Source organism: Thalassophryne amazonica, chromosome 2 (assembly GCF_902500255.1).
Source record: "Thalassophryne amazonica chromosome 2, fThaAma1.1, whole genome shotgun sequence".
Classification (NCBI taxonomy): Eukaryota; Metazoa; Chordata; class Actinopteri; order Batrachoidiformes; family Batrachoididae; genus Thalassophryne; species Thalassophryne amazonica.
The window spans coordinates 42,890,781-42,907,297 of record NC_047104.1 but is presented as its reverse complement, the minus strand read 5'-3'; positions in this window follow the sequence as shown (position 1 = coordinate 42,907,297).

Below are 16,517 nucleotides of genomic sequence, written 5' to 3'. Positions count from 1 at the left end.
CACATTCGTGGAAATACCCTGGATTTGGTCCTCATTTGCTGTATAATTGCTGTCACAAATATTGACATCTTGCCTCTTTCATCAGTGGTCTTAGATCACTAGGTTATTAGGTTTACAATCTCATTGCAGTGTTTACTGGAACACGAACATTATTTATCATTGTGGCAACACACCAACTCTTCCAAAATGATAGAGCTTGAAGTCAGACTGCCTTTTGGTGATGATTTGGTGCTCCACCTATATTAAAACCATACCTCCCCAAAACACAATCTCCTTGATTACCTAGGTGGCCTCAAGCATACGTCTAGACATCTAGAACAAAAATTGAGTAGTTCAAAACTAGAAGTATTCCACCTCGGGCAGTGTGATGATAGGTGTGAACCTGACTCCAGAAAGGGCAAAGAGGGTGTAGGTTTCTTTGTACCCTCCATGTGTGGCCGGCCGCTTTCGCCTCCGTGAGGCTGGCTGATATGTTCATGATATGAGCGCATGGACACCTCATGTCTGTGTGGGTCAGAGCTGCTCCAGGCAGGTGGCCTGCAGCAGCCATGAACTTTGCTGGCCTGACCTCTGATCACTGCTTGAATTACGCTTTATTTCATTTTCATTTCATTCATGTCATTTCATTAAGTCCTTCTTCACTTTCATGGGCATGGTTCATCAACAAAAAGGAACAGGAATTAAATATTTTAACAGACAAAAATGAAATCCATTTGTTTCCTCAATTCCAACACAGATGCCAGCCCAGCGCCAAGTCATCAAGCATCAATTAAACGTCATTAGCAATTACATGATTGTCTTACATTTCAATTGTACAGTCACTGTTCTTATAATGTTCTATTGTCTCACATTATTTTGTCCTTATACAACCCCAAGTCCAATGAAGTTGGGATGAAATGTGTGAAATGTAAATAAAAACAGAATACAATGATTTGCAAATCCTCTTCAACCTATATTCAATTGAATACACCACAAAGACAATATATTTAATGTTGAAACAGATTTTTATGTGTTTGTGCAAATATTTGCTCATTTTGAAATGGATGCCTGCAACACATTTCACAAAAGTTGGGACGGGGCAACAAAACACTGGGAAAGTTGATGAATGCTCAAAGAACACGTGGTTGAAACATTCCACAGGTGAACAGGTTAATTGGAAACAGGTGAGTGTCATGATTGGGTATAAAAGGAGCATCCCAAAAGGCTCAGCCGTCCACAAGCAAAGACGGGGTGAAGATCACCACTTTGTGAACAATTGCGTGAAAAAATATTCCAACAGTTTAAGAACAATGTTTCTCAATGTTCAGTTGCAAGGAATTTAGGGATTCCATCATCTCCAGTCCATAATATAATCAGAAGATTCAGAGAATCTGGAGAAGTTTCTACACGTAAGCGGCAAGGCTGAAAACCATCATTGAGATGCCCGTGACTTTCCATCCCTCAGGCGGCACTGCATTAAAAACCAACATCATTGTGTAAAGGATTTTACCATGTGGGCTCAGGAACACTTCAGAAAACCATTGTCAGTTAACACAGTTTGTCACTACATCTACAAGTGCAAGTTAAAACTCTACCATGCCAAGCGAAAGCCATACATCAACAACGTCCAGAGATGCCGCTGCCTTCTCTGGGCCCGAGCTCATTTGAAATGGACAGATGCAAAGTGGAAAAGTGTACTGTGGTCTGATGAGTCCACATTTCAAATAGTTTTTGGCAATCATCGGCGTAGTGTCCTCCAGACAAAAGAGGAAAAAGACCATCCAGATCGTTACCAGTGCAAAGTTCAAAAGCCAGCATCTGTGATGGTATAGGGGTGTGTTAGTGCCCATGGCATGGGCAACGTACACATCTGATGGTGATGGCACCATCAATGCTGAAAGGTACATCCAGGTTTTGGAGCAACACATGCTGCCATCCAAGCAACGTCATTTTCAGGGACGTCCCTGCTTATTTCAGCAAGACAATGCCAAGCCACATTCTGCACATGTTACAACAGTGTGCCTTCGTAGTAAAGAGTGCGGGTAAAAGAGTGCATGTTCTAGACTGGGCTGCCCAGACCTGTCGCCCATTGAAAATGTGTGGCGCATTATGAAGCTCAAAATACAACAGATACCCCAGACTGTTGAACAACTGAAGTCGTACATCAAGCAAGAATGGGAAAGAATTCCACCTACAAAGCTTCAACAATTAGTGTCCTCAGTTCCCAAATGCTTATTGAGTGTTGTTAGAAGGAAAGGTGATGTAACACATTGGTAAAGATACAACTGTCCCAGCTTTCGTGAAATGTGTTGCAGGCATCATTTCAAAAATGAACAAATATTTGCACAAAAACAATAAAGTTTATCAGTTTGAATATTAAATATCTTGTCTTTGTGGTGTATTCAGTTGAATATAGGTTGAAGAGGATTTGCAAATCATTGTATTCTGTTTTTATTTACATTTTACGCAACGTCCCAACTTCATTGGAATTGGGATTGTATATATAAAATGGACAAAATCCGAAATATGTATAAAACAGACAAAATCCTTTATTTGTATGTAATGGATTAGTTACAGTCAGAAGGCGCCGAATGATCCATGGGGAATTCCCAGCACCAATTAGGCTTACATATTTCCTTGAGTAAATGCCTGACCGTAAATAGGGGCCTGCCTCATTTAATGACAGGGTCAAAACTTTGTCTGAAAAAAAATAAACGCCTGTCTTAAGCACCAGTCATTATATGCATTAAAAAGACTACATTTTGTCGATTTCTTTTTTCGACGTCCGGTACAGAGTGGTCCTTTAAAATCCTAAAACCTGATTTATGTTACTACAACTCCGTATGTCCGTGGCCATGCAATGACATTGACTTGCACATGAACCTAAAGTTCTTTGTTGCTTTCGTGGTAACAGTGGCTTTTTCTGGTCAGGTTGTCCCTCAACGAGCTCTACTTTTTTATACAATCATCAACCTCCAAACTAGTGTTACAGTATGTGCAATTTCTCTCCATGAATTGTGGGTCATTTGAGTGTCTTTGTAGTTTTTAGACTCCATTTTGTAAAGTTAGCCATATTTGCAGACTTTCCTGCTAAGTGTTCCTCTATTTGATCCATGATTGAAATGTAATCAGTGTGCAGACTGCAAAAACTTTTACAAGATGACAGGAGAGGAAGAGTGATAGTCTCTACCACTTCGACAGGGCTACAGATTGCGTCCGCAACCATGCAAAGGGCTCTCATCTAAAGCAGTTGTCTTTGGTTCAACACACCCAGGGATATGTATGAAACTTAACACCATATTACAATGCAGGCAGAAAGCAACATTTTGTGAATAATCGCCGACCCTGAATAAAGGTTTGCCTCATTTTGGCACCAGGTCTAAACACGGTTTGAAAAAATGAAGGCCCAGATTTTGAATTAAGGAAATATGGTACCCACTTTACTTGAATCGGCTCATGTCAGTGCAGAACTTTATTTTGTACCTCTGTTGGAACTGGGCACACTCAGACTGCTCTGTCCGGTTCATGCAAGAGCTTTTTAGTGGAAATGTATTGCGATGGGATGGGACTTTTTTCTGATGTGAACGAAAATCCATTATACAAAATTGGGTATATCAGGTTTTAATTACATGGAAAACCATATAAAAACATTTGGAGTATCCGGTTTATACGATGACAGTTTACTTGTGTTTTACTTTATATAAAACAATTCCAAGTCAATAAGCATTTAGTGTAATAAACTGCTGTAGGCCTTTTCATTATCTCGTGAACAGGACACCTTTAAACAAGATGCCACTGCCTCCCATCCCCACGCCGGGGTCCTGTGATGGGCTCCTACCACAGCCTTATTTTGAGCTCTGAATAATCTTGTTCTTGGGAAGTATGTACATCATTGATTTGGCTTTGATATTTATATTTAATTGATGTCATGATGCACAGATTTGTTTTCACTGTGAATTTAAAAGGCATAATTTTATAAATTGTAATACAACAAATACCGAATTACCGTAATTCCGGACTATAGAGCATACCTGAATATTAGCTGCACCTGCCAATTTTAAAAAGAAAAAAGAAGTTACGAGGTCTGTGAGAAAAGTATCCGACCTTTTTATTTTATGCAAAAAATATATGGATTTGATTCATATGTTTTTACGTCAGCCAAGCTTGAACGTTCGTGCGCATGCGTGTGTTTTTCCATGCCTGTCAGTTGCGTCATTCGTCTGTGGGCAGGCTTTGAGTGAGCACTGGTCCACCTCTCTCGTCATTGTTTCATTGCAAGGAAATGGCGGAATGATTTGGGCTTTTTTTCCATCAGAATTTTTTCAGAAAGTGTTAGAGTCAGGCAGCTGGAAACCATTCGAAAAATTTATCTGGCTTTCTGTGAAAATTTTACGGGCTTCACAGAGAATATGGAGTGTTACTACAGCTTTAAGGACTGCCCACAATGGCGCACAGTGCGCCGCGCTCCGAGCCGCCATCAAGAGGCAGAAACCACCACATCATTTCTAAACGGATCGCTGTGTGGAGCCAGGACTGTCGTGTGCAATTTCTCTGGTTATCACAAGAGCTGGACATCAGCCATTTTCCAGCAGATTTCACTTTTAACAAGAGATTTTATCATGGAAAGCCGCGCAGAGGCTTCGCGTCATGACCGATTCACTGATGAAGCGAGACTAAGGAACACCTCCATTTCGGAGTGTTAGAGGACAAGTTGGGACAAGTCCAGCTCTCCACAATTTCTCTTATACTCACTCGACTGGTAAGCACTGAAAGCCGAGATAGGCTTGTCCTCTAACACTCCGAAACGGAGGTGTTCCTTTGTCTCGTTTCATCAGCGAATCGGTCGTGACGCGACTGACAGGCGTGGAAAAACTCACGCATACGCACGAAGGTTCAAGCTTGGCTGACGTAAAAACATATGAATCAAATCCATATATTTTTTGCATAAAGTAAAAAGGTCGCATGGAGTTTGTGGTAAATGAGATGTTAATGAGGCGCTGTGACTTTTTCGACTTGTTGGGCCAAGACAGAGAACCGGTGGAGAAGGGTGGGGGTTGCTCCGCTCCGCTGACGGGGCAACTCTAGGACGAGAGAGGGACTAAAATGAATGGCTAAGACCTTATATTTGCACTGTGTGTGAATTTACATTGCATGAGGAACGCACATTTCAGTTTTCAGGAAATCAATTGACAGCATCAACTTGGACTTGGCCGCATCATTGTAAAAGCTGCAGTGTTCAAAGTGTGTGAAAAAAGTAGAGGCTCATAGTCCGGAAATTATGGTACTTTTTAAAATTGTTGTTATAAAAATGAAAAATTTGTTAAAGCTCAAGGGTGTGTGTATGTTGCACTTGAACATAAAAATGTATGATTTGATCCTTTAAAGCTGAGTTTTGATGTTTCATAAGAGGTGCAGGGTTTGATGATGTTGATAATACCGTTTATATGAACATCATAACATTTGTTGGGCAATAAACTAACATCAAAATAGACTTTCACTGAAACCAGCCTGTTGGGAACAAACAAACAATACACAATTTACAGTTTTTTCTTTTCCGTCATAAACTAAAGACATAAAAGAAGTGTTGAGAATATAAAGCCATATACCTCTGTTGTGTCCTTGATTTCTACTTTTCAATTTTCATGACACTTTGTTGATTAATGTGTTGCTTCAAAACAAGCCTTTGGTTTTCAAAATGTTATGTCAAAGTAATCCCAAAAGCAGGAGTTTGGTAGAAATGCAGAACCACAAGTTACTGTTCAAGTAAGATGCAAAACAGGAAGCTTAAAAAAAAAAGTGCATTCAGTCTCATCTCTGCGTCTGTTCAACGCTGGAATGAAGTAAACTGCACTCAGACCTGACCTGATGGTGCTCAATAAAACCGTTTATATTAAGTGCTGCACACCTGATGTGGTGCAATGGTTTCTGTGAGCAGGCTGAAAATCCCTAACACTCAGTTTGAAATAAGCATGTCTGCAGGCTAATAATGATCAAAGGCAACATGACTTGTTTCAAGGACAAATTCTCTTTGGGTTATTTGTTTGTGTCTTTCTCGCTGCTCCTGCCAGTAATCTCTAGAGAGCGCCTGTGTTTTTGGATTGATGCGGACCGTGTAGGGAGCCCGGAGAGCGCTGCAGGCAAGTGTCACTTCCCACTGGATGTTCGTGGTAGCTGCTATACATGTTTCAAAACAAGCGGTCACGTGCGCGGCCTGAGACGTTTTAATATCTCCCAACCTCCTTTAACTCAATGCCTTTGAGAACATAAAAGCCAGGCTTGTTTGTTTTTTTGTTTGTTTTTTTTTGTTTTGTTTTTTGCTTGCAAGGACAAACAGATATGGAAAAACAGCTGTAAATCATGTTTTAATGCCAAAATCTTTGCTTTTGAGGCCAACGTTGACCCTTTTACTAAAACAATAGTGAGGGATCTTTGACCTGTTTTACTAAGGGCATTGCCTGTTCATGCGTACAGTTTGGGTTCTTTGAGGTCTGAGCATGATTGGAATTCTGTGTGCCATGCATCATCATATCCACCACACTACTACCAAAGTTTTGGGTGAAGCAACAGCCTCTGATGTCTTTTGCTGCTGAGGGTCTACAAATCATGCAGCAAGGACATATTCCATTACATATTCAGTAGGGATGTCTCGATCAGGTTGTTTTGCCCTCGATCCCATCCAGAGTTATTTAATATGCCAAGACCAAGGTCCGAGCTGATATTTTCTTTGAAATTGCACTTGCACAGTGCAGAATGAATAAAAGTCAGTCTATTGTATATGCTTGTCACTTTAACAGTTCTGCCATACATTAAGACATTTTTTTTCAATCAAAGCTGCTTTTTAAAAATAACCATTTTTTTTTATTTAAAAATAGATCAATAGTTCCACTTCATGCAGAATTGTAATAGTAAAAAGTACAGAGTAATAAGGAGTGAATAATGTTTTAATTTTCAAAAAAAAAAAAGTATTTTTTGGTGTTGTTGTATATAAAGACTGTATTTAAAATGTCTTAATTATTTAATGTCTATTCAAACAAGGGCAAGTGGAGTGTTTCTACATCTCGCCTCTCTCGTCGCACCCCTGTAATTTCTCTGTAAACAGAAGGAAAACAGCCAAATGACAAGAAAAATGTTTTGTAGTGGCCGCAAGAAGATTATATCACTTGTGATCTCCATCAGAAACAGATTTGATTGGTATTTTAAGTGAAGGACAGTGAAATATGTTTGCCTTTTTTTTTTCAATGTGATGGTGGCAGCATCATAAGGCAGCATTCACTGATGGAGCACTCTCTCTAACTGCTCTGCACTTTTCAGACAGAGAGAGACTGGTGTGCACTGTTGATGATGTGTGTTGCTGCATATTCACAGCACAGTGTTAACATGCTTAAAATGTGCTTTCCACAGAAAAGCAGCAGCAGCCAGAACTCTCTGTTTGGTCACTGGCACGACATTTACAAAGTGCAGCAGATGGAGTGCTTATTTTTATTTTTAGGACTCAGATCTGATTAGTATAATTTATCGATACACATCAATCAAAAATGCGTTATTCGAGCTCATTCTGATCAGATCGGGAGATCTGTAATATTCAGTGACAATGACAAGGACAAGGACAGTGATTGGTCGGAGTTTTATGTCAATCATATTCAAGTCTAGAAATCAAAATCTGTATACAGGTGAACCTGCTTCAGCGATGGGTCTTACTACCATTGTTGAGTGACAGTTACATTGAAATTAAGAGTTATATCACAACAAATTAGCTTCACTTTGTAAACCAAAGTAAAACTATCTGGTATCTTGTAAAAATTGTTATGTGTCGGACGCAGCTCGGAGAACCGACCAGCGTTTGAAAGACCCAGTATGAAATAAGCAGAGCACGGTACAAAGGCTAACTGAATTTAATACATAACAGTGATACATAAAAAACAAAGTGCGGTCTGGCGTGGTGCGCTCCCAGCAGCGCTAACGGTCCGGAGCCAGAAGCTGTTCGGACTCAAGGACCCCGCCGACACCCCCCAGGTGGCCGCAACAAACCGAGTCTGTGAAAGAAGGAACCATTATGTGAATCCACACTCTACACACAGAGAGAACACTTAAAGGTGTACAAACAGCAAACACTTCCTGGCTTGATTACTAATCAACTTCCCAACCTGCAGGCATGGAACATCCAGTTCACAAAACTCCACTGCAGTTGAAGTCGATACATGACTAACATACAGCTCAATATAATAAAGGTGTGAGGGACACCACATTTACTGACTGTATAAATGTTAGTCACAAAATCTAACGTACCTCAGGAAGTGTGCTGACGAGCGTGAGACCTCACCCCCTCCTCTTTCACAGACCGTGCATCAAACCTGGACGTTCTCTGCATCCATTGATGATGAGATGGCTCCCGAGACGACGATCTCACCCGTCTGGTCACAAGGTCGAGTCTCTGGCAAATACACACTGTGCACTCCAGTCTTAAATGCCACCATGTTCCAATCCATGCAGATGCACCACAGCTGTGAGTCCTGATGAGCCGCAGGTGATCAGCCTCAGGTGATCAGGGTGAGGTCCTGATAAACTCAGCAACACAGCCACTCAGTTCCAAATGCAAACCACCTGGAAGGAGAAGCAAAGGACAGAAACAAAAAGGCAGCCAAGCCCCCCCAGCCATATAACAGTACCCCACCCTCACGGGAAGCCTCCCGGCGACCACACAAACCTGGCCCAGGAGAAACACCCCCCTCCAGGGACCATGGCTGGAGACCGCATCTGCATTCGTCGACCAACAGAATGATGGATGTCCTCTCCTCTGGCTGCATCTTTGCCTTTGTTTCCGTCAGTCACTTAGCACAGGTGTGGCCAGGAGTTCTTAAACCTGTGCGGTCAGTCTTTGTCCAACTGTGTTCACAGTCTGGTTAGTCATAAAACCAAAAAGACAAACACAAACAACCAAAACACCCCCCCCCCTCCCCAGAGGCCCATTCCATCAAACCCCGGGAAGGGGAGAAAAGAAAAACCCCCCAAACTTAAACTAACAAATAAAAATGCTAACACCCCCCCCCCCCCCCCTCCCCAGAGGACCGTTCCATCAAACCCCGGGAAGGGGAAAAAAGAAAAACCCAAACTGAAGCTTGCAAATAAAAATGCTAACACCCCCAAACGACATGTAGGGACCAACACCCCCCAGAGGACTTCCCGCCAGCTCCAGGGGTAATAACCACAGCCGAGGTCCCTCTGGGATCCAACGTCACCCACGGGGACTCCCAGCGCCTCCCAGAGGACCACTCGTCAACCCCAGGAGACGCCTCCCCTCAGGACCAACGGACCCAGCCCCGGCCGTCTATGGCTAGATGGACCCACAGCCCTTTCCCCCCCAGAGGACACCACAGTCAAACCCTGAGGGCGGAAACTGGGGGGAAAAACAAAAGGAGAAACCCCACCCCCCAGGTGCAGAGGTTACCTGGGAAACGCCCAGCATAACCAAACTGCACCACTCCAGCAACGCCGACACTACGGCTCACACGGCTGGAGCCAGAGGAGAAGAGAGGGAACAAAAAGAACCCCCCCCCCCCAGGTGCAGAGGTTACCTGGGAAACGCCCAGCATAACCAAACTGCACCACTCCAGCAACGCCGACACTACGGCTCACACGGCTGGAGTCAGAGGAGAAGAGAGGGCACAACAAAAAACAAAACAAAAAACAACCCAATTACCCCCCCATGACCCCCCAGGGGACCGTCCCATCAAACCCTGGGAGGCGAAACCGAAAGGAATAAAAAGAAAGACTACCAGAGTAACATACAGTTGCTTGGGTCCCCGTTCTGTTTTTTTTTTGTTTTTTTTATCTTTGAACAGAACTGCAGGGTCACAACCCCAGACACTAATAGTGTACAAAAAAAAAATCCCACACAAAAACCAACTCAAAAAACACCCACACAAAATGAACTAACACAAAACAAATAAGTGTTTTATACCGTCAAGCTCAAACAAATGGAACACACCTGTTCCAACTTAAGAGCTTGACGGTAATGTGACTCAGTCACCACAAGAGGGAGCCAGAGTGCTAAAAATAAAAAACCCTCTTTGGTGACAGAGAAAACAAACAAGCCGCTCACTTGTGCGCAGCTGTGAGCAACACACAACCAAAAATGTGATTCAACTAAATAACACCGGAGCTGACAACAGACGCAGTAGTTATCTTCATCCGGGGAAACGGGGCTACAACTGTCACACGGGAAGCACCGCGACCCGTGTGACAGAGCTCCGCCGCGCGCGTTCACCCATTACAGACACACTCTTGCAGCTCCCGTCTAAACCTCTTATCCGGTCGAAGTGCGACGCGAAGCCGTCGCCAGTCACACTCCACCACGACCCACGGATAAGGCACAACACAGGAACACGGCTGCAAGAGAGCACAAATCAGTATTCAGTAATGGGACTCCAACACGCACCATCCGGGCGGAGAGCACCCGCAACTGATCCGGATAACTACTGAACGTCTGCTGCCGCCTTCCCGGCGCATTACCGTCTCTGCTACCGCTGGGTCCGTGATGTTTGGCCAGAGACTACTGTTATGTGTCGGACGCAGCTCGGAGAACCGACCAGCGTTTGAAAGACCCAGTATGAAATAAGCAGAGCACGGTACAAAGGCTAACTGAATTTAATACATAACAGTGATACATAAAAAACAAAGTGCGGTCTGGCGTGGTGCGCTCCCAGCAGCGCTAACGGTCCGGAGCCAGAAGCTGTTCGGACTCAAGGACCCCGCCGACACCCCCCAGGTGGCCGCAACAAACCGAGTCTGTGAAAGAAGGAACCATTATGTGAGTCCACACTCTACACACAGAGAGAACACTTAAAGGTGTACAAACAGCAAACACTTCCTGGCTTGATTACTAATCAACTTCCCAACCTGCAGGCATGGAACATCCAGTTCACAAAACTCCACTGCAGTGGAAGTCGATACATGACTAACATACAGCTCAATATAATAAAGGTGTGAGGGACATCACATTTACTGACTGTATAAATGTTAGTCACAAAATCTAACGTACCTCAGGAAGTGTGCTGACGAGCGTGAGACCTCACCCCCTCCTCTTTCACAGACCGTGCATCAAACCTGGACGTTCTCTGCATCCATTGATGATGAGATGGCTCCCGAGACGACGATCTCACCCGTCTGGTCACAAGGTCGAGTCTCTGGCAAATACACACTGTGCACTCCAGTCTTAAATGCCACCATGTTCCAATCCATGCAGATGCACCACAGCTGTGAGTCCTGATGAGCCGCAGGTGATCAGCCTCAGGTGATCAGGGTGAGGTCCTGATAAACTCAGCAACACAGCCACTCAGTTCCAAATGCAAACCACCTGGAAGGAGAAGCAAAGGACAGAAACAAAAAGGCAGCCAAGCCCCCCCAGCCATATAACAAAAATAGTCTGAAGTCCAATGTAAATGCATCAAATATGGTCAATCCAATGGCATGACTAATAATAGCATTGTTTAGAAAGTGGTAAAAAGTAAGGATGTATGACACCACCATCAGTTCTGGGGTGATAAGAATCAGTGCAGATCAATCTCTAAAACTGCAAGAATGTCAGGTCAAATGGAGAAGGATACGCCGGTGCCTGAAATCACCACATCCACCACACCACAGAACCATCCTGGGTTCTGGATGTAATACGAGTATATGCTCAGAAATATGTGTCACATGGCCAAAATGTCATAGCTGACTTTCCCATAATGAGGAACCTGCACAGCTTTCTTTTACAGCATACACTGCCTTATTTAGCATCTGACAATTTCCATACAGGTCATCCAGAAAATATTCACTGTGCTTCACTTTTTCTATATTTTGTTATCTTACTGCAGGGGTATTCAACTTGTTCCAGAAATGGCAGAGATGGTGCAGGTTTTCTTTGCAACCACCCACTCCACCAGGTGATTTCACTGATTAACTGATTCCATCTGCTCAAAATGATATTGAGTGAAATCACCTGGTGGAGTGGGTGGGTGCAAGGAAAACTTGCGCTCTCTCGGCCCTTTCTGGAAAGAGTTGAATACCCCTGCCTTACAGCCTTATTCCAAAATGAAGTATATTAATTTTTTCCCCTCAAAATTCTACTCACAACAAATAACAACATGAAAAAGCCTTTTATATATATATATATATATATATATATATATATATATATATATATATATATATATATATATATATATATATATATACACTCAACAAATTCATTCAACCAGTCCCAGCAGAGGACTGCCCCTCCCTGAGCCTGGTTCTGCTGGTGGTTTCTTCCTGTTAAGAGGGAGTTCTTCCTGTTAAGAGGGAGTTTTTCCTTCCCACTGTCGCCAGGTGCTTGCTCACAGGGGGTCGTTTTGACCATTGGGGTTTTTACGTAATTATTGTATGGCCTTGCCTTACAATATAAATAAAATTGATTGATTGAAAATTGATTGAAAAATATAAACGCAACACTTTTGGTTTTGCTCCCATTTTGTATGAGATGAACTCAAAGATCTTTTTCCACATACTTTTTCCACATACACAATATCACCATTTCCCTCAAATATTGTTCACAAACCAGTCTAAATCTGTGATAGTGAGCACTTCTCCTTTGCTGAGATAATCCATCCCACCTCACAGGTGTGCCATATCAAGATGCTGATTAGACACCATGATTAGTGCACAGGTGTGCCTTAGACTGCCCACAATAAAAGGCCACTCTGAAAGGTGCAGTTTTATCACACAGCACAATGCCACAGATGTCGCAAGATTTGAGGGAGCGTGCAGTTGGCATGCTGACAGCAGGAATGTCAGCCAGAGCTGTTGCTCGTGTATTGAATGTTCATTTCTCTACCATAAGCCGTCTCCAAAGGCGTTTCAGAGAATTTGGCAGTACATCCAACCAGCCTCACAACCGCAGACCACGTGTAACCACACCAGCCCAGGACCTCCACATCCAGCATGTTCACTTCCCAGATCGTCTGAGACCAGCCACTTGGACAGCTGCTGAAACAGTTTGCATAACCAAAGAATTTCTGCACAAACTGTCAGAAACCGTCTCAGGGAAGCTCATCTGCATGCTCGTCGTCCTCATCGGGGTCTCGACCTGACTCTTCGCACAGCCATTGAAGAGGAGTGGACCAACATTCCATAGGCCACAATTGACAACCTGATCAACTCTATGTGAAGGAGATGTGTTGCACTGCATGAGGCAAATGGTGGTCACACCAGATACTGACTGGTATCCCCCCCCAATAAAACAAAACTGCACCTTCCAGAGTGGCCTTTTATTGTGGGCAGTCTAAGGCACACCTGTGCACTAATCATGGTGTCTAATCAGCATCTTGATATGGCACACCTGTGAGGTGGGATGGATTATCTCAACAAAGGAGAAGTGCTCACTATCACAGATTTAGACTGGTTTGTGAACAATATTTGAGGGAAATGGTGATATTGTGTATGTGGAAAAAGTTTTAGATCTTTGAGTTAAGTGAAAAGTGACAAAGTTTTTTAATTCGGCACACAAAATATTCAAATAGAAAAAAATGAACAATTCCACAAACAAACACAGACAAAACTAGTGAGTCCGAAAGGGTGTGGGCTGAAGCAAAGCTTATTAGCGCCCACCCCTGCTAGTACAAGTCCAACAATTCTAATCAGTCATATTTACATAAATATAAATTCACTACTATATGTCGACACACAGACATACACATCAATATACTATTCACTTATAATTATATTTATATAGTACCAGATCATAAGAAAGTCAAATCAAGGCACTTTACGCCAGTAAGGACTAACCTTACCAACCCCCAGAGCAAGCACTAGGCAACTGTGGTGAGGAAAAACTCCCTATAAGGAAGAAACCTCAAGCAGACCAGGCTCTTGGGGGTGACCCTCTGCTTGGGCTGTGCCACATATACCTATATACATACGTATATACTTTACAAACAAATATATACATACATATACACAGTCACTTATATACATATACATATACACCTACCCATATCTATATATCTACATACGCATATACATACCCACACATTCAAATATACAATAAGTCCCACTTATAAATTGAACATTCCATATAAATCAAATTATATTTGCTTCTTTATGATACTTAGACATAATGTTCTTTTTGAGTAGTTTCTTAAATCTCACTAAGGTACTACTCATTCTAACCTCTGTTGAACATTTGTTCCATTTCCTCACCCCAACCACAGACACACAAAAACCCTTTACATTTGTTCTTACTGGTGGTTTCATAAAAATTGCACAACCTCTTAAACTATATCTGGATTCCCTCAATCGGAACAGACTCTGGACATGTCTCGGTAAGGCTTGGTTTTTCGCTCGAAATAAAGTTTGAATTGTAATGTAATCGACCAAATCAATGAATTTTAATAAATTTAAAGACACAAATAGAGAATGAGTTGGTTCACGATATTGTTTATTGCAGATGATTCGTATGGCTCGTTTTTGCAAAAGGAATATTGGATTGGTATTTGATTTGTAAGTGTTTCCCCATGACTCAACACAATATGTCATATATGGTACCATCAGAGAATGATATAAAGTAAGTACCCCTTCTTGCGGCAGTAGGTCTTTGGCTTTATACAAAATAGCTATAGTTTTTGACAATTTTGATTTCACATAATTTATATGTGGTTTCCAGCTAAGTTTATTATCAATTATAACACCTAAAAATTTATTCTCTGTTACTAACTCAATTTCCTTATTGTTTATAGTTAAATTTTTACATTTGGGTGCCTGTTTATTTCCAAATATAATACATTTAGTTTTCCCAAGGTTGAGTGACAACTTATTAGCATCAAACCAAACCTTAAATTTTTCCAGTTCTTTCTCCACTATGTCCAGAAGCTGTTCAAGATTTTCACCGCTACAGAACACAGATGTATCATCCGCAAAAAGGACACATCTCAGTGAACTCGACACCCAACTTATATCATTTATATAGATTATAAACAACAAAGGACCCAGCACTGAGCCCTGCGGCACCCCACATGTGACATCCCTGAGTTCAGAATTTGTATTATTGAATTGAACATACTGAAATCTGCCTTGTAAATAACTAGCTATCCATTCATATGCCAGACCTCTGATTCCATATTTCTGCAGTTTACTTAATAGTATTCCATGGTTAATTGTGTCAAACGCTTTCTGTAAATAAAAAAAACACCTATTGTGTATTGTTTATTATCAATTGCAGTTGCAATACTTTCCACAAAGTCCATCAAAGCATGTGATGTAGTTCGAGACCTTCTGAATCCATATTGTTCTTCACAAATGATGTTATGCTTCAGTAAATAATCATTTAATCTTTTAGCAAATATTTTTTCCAAAATTTTGGAAAATTGTGGCAGGAGTGATATAGGTCTATAATTAGAAAATGTGTGTTTGTCACCAGTTTTAAACAGAGGAATTACTTTGGCTATTTTCATTTGAGAAGGAAATTTACCAGTACTTAGTGACATATTGCAAATATAATTGAACGGTTTTACTATGCAATCAATAACTTTTTTTAATAAAGCCATATCCAAATTATTAAAATCAGTCGATTTCTTACTTTTTGAACCATGAACCAGATCAAGTATTTCCCTTTCATGAGTACCACCAATGAACATTGAAACAGATTTGTTAAACGTTGAATTATTTACCCAGAAGTTATTAGTTGATGAGTCAATCTTACTGGCAAGATTTTTACCCACATTAACGAAGTATTCATTAAAGTGTTCAGCAATAGACTTGTCGTTATCAATCGTAATGTAGTTGTTACTCTGAGGATAATCTCTAGTTACTCTATTCTTTTTTACTATTTCATTTAATATGTTCCATGTGTTTTTGATGTTATTTCTATTTTTGACAAGTAACTCATTATAATATGTTTTTTTACTGAGTCTCATGATATTGATTAACTTATTCTTATATGTTTTATACTTACTTTCAGCTTCCTCAGTTCGTAGTTTTATGAATTGTTTATATAGTACGTTTTTCTTTTTACATGCCCTCTGAAGTCCCTTAGTTATCCATGGTTTGTTGCTATATAGATTTCTATATATTTTGTCAACAAATGGACAGTGTTTATTATACAAACTGGAAAAAATGGAAATGAAAGCATCATATGACCTGTCAACATCATCAACAAAAACATCTGACCAATTCTGACTTGATAAATCCTCCCTTAAATTATCAATTGTTTCAGGTGTTACTTTTCTACTCATGAATTTGATATTGCTTCGATACATACAACAACCCTCCAATGCAAAGACTGAGAAAACTGGCAAGTGATCACTGATATCACTGACCAGTAGTCCCCCACTAAGATTACCGGATATAACGTTAGTTAAAATATTGTCAATGAGAGTTGTTGAGTCCATAGTTATTCTGCTAGGATGAATGATGGTTGTAAACAGCCCTAAACAGTACAAGGTGTTTATAAATGAGGTAATTTGTGGATGATTGTGAGGGTTTAAAAAATCTATATTGAAATCTCCACAGACAAATAAATGCTT